The following is a 1,136-nucleotide window of genomic DNA, read 5'->3' on the forward strand; positions in this document are numbered from 1 at the left end:
TAAGAGGTTTTTATTTAACAGAAGTTTTGGACAAAAGAAATCGCAATATATCGCCTTGCTTACAGTATCGCAATATCTCGGAATATAGCGTATCGTGACCCCTCTGTTATGATATGTATCGTATCGCCAAATTCTTGCCAATACACAGCCCTAGTAAGCATATAGTAATAGTCAATTGGCTGATGACACAACTCTGTTTTTAAAGAATAGTAATCAAATACATCTAGTATTAAATACAATAGATTGTTTCTCTAAGGCCTCTGGTTTAAAATTAAATATAGACAAATGTGAAATTCTAACTATTCATGATTCTTCCTTACAACTACTGTATAATATGAAAGTGAAGAAAGAAGTGAAATATTGAGGAATAGTTATTTGCAAAGACAAATTGATATCTGAGGAGAGAAATATACGTAACAATATTGTTAAATGCAAATTAATTTTAAATAGATGGTTGCAAAGGGATATGACCATATTTGGAAGGATTCTCCTACTAAAATGGATAGCTTATCCAGATTAATCTACCCAGTGTGTTTCCTGCCGGTAACACCAGATATTATTAGAAATATGAACAAATTAAACTTTAGTTATATATGGAAGAACAAACGTCATTACATTAGACAGGATGATATGGTAAAAAACTATGAAGAAGGTGGTGCTAATGTCATTGATTTTAGCTCCATGAATGAGGTTTTAAAACTTAATTGGCTGAAATCTTTCTGTAATGCTCCACAATGATTCCTAACTTTATTTTTCAAGCAATAGGTGGAATTGATTTTCTTTTAAGATGTGACTTTGATTATAATAAGCTACCCATCAAACTTTCAGATTTTCATCAACAGACTCTACTTTACTGGAAACGTCTGTATAAACATAATTTCACTCCACATTACACTCCAGTATGGAACAATAGGTGTGTTTTAGTAAACAGAAAATCTGTATTTTTAGAGAATTTCTTTTCAAAAGGTATATGGGCAATTTCACATTTCATGAATGATAATGGTGAGGTTTACCGTTTAACAAATTTTTTTAAAACGTAATATTGATCTTGATGTTAAGACTTATAACAAACTGATAAAAGCTACACCAACTCCTCTTAAGTCTATGATCAAGGAAGATGTGCTTTATTCTAAAAC

The sequence above is a fragment of the Austrofundulus limnaeus genome, unplaced genomic scaffold (assembly GCF_001266775.1).
Source record: "Austrofundulus limnaeus strain Quisiro unplaced genomic scaffold, Austrofundulus_limnaeus-1.0 Scaffold772, whole genome shotgun sequence".
NCBI lineage: Eukaryota > Metazoa > Chordata > Actinopteri > Cyprinodontiformes > Rivulidae > Austrofundulus > Austrofundulus limnaeus.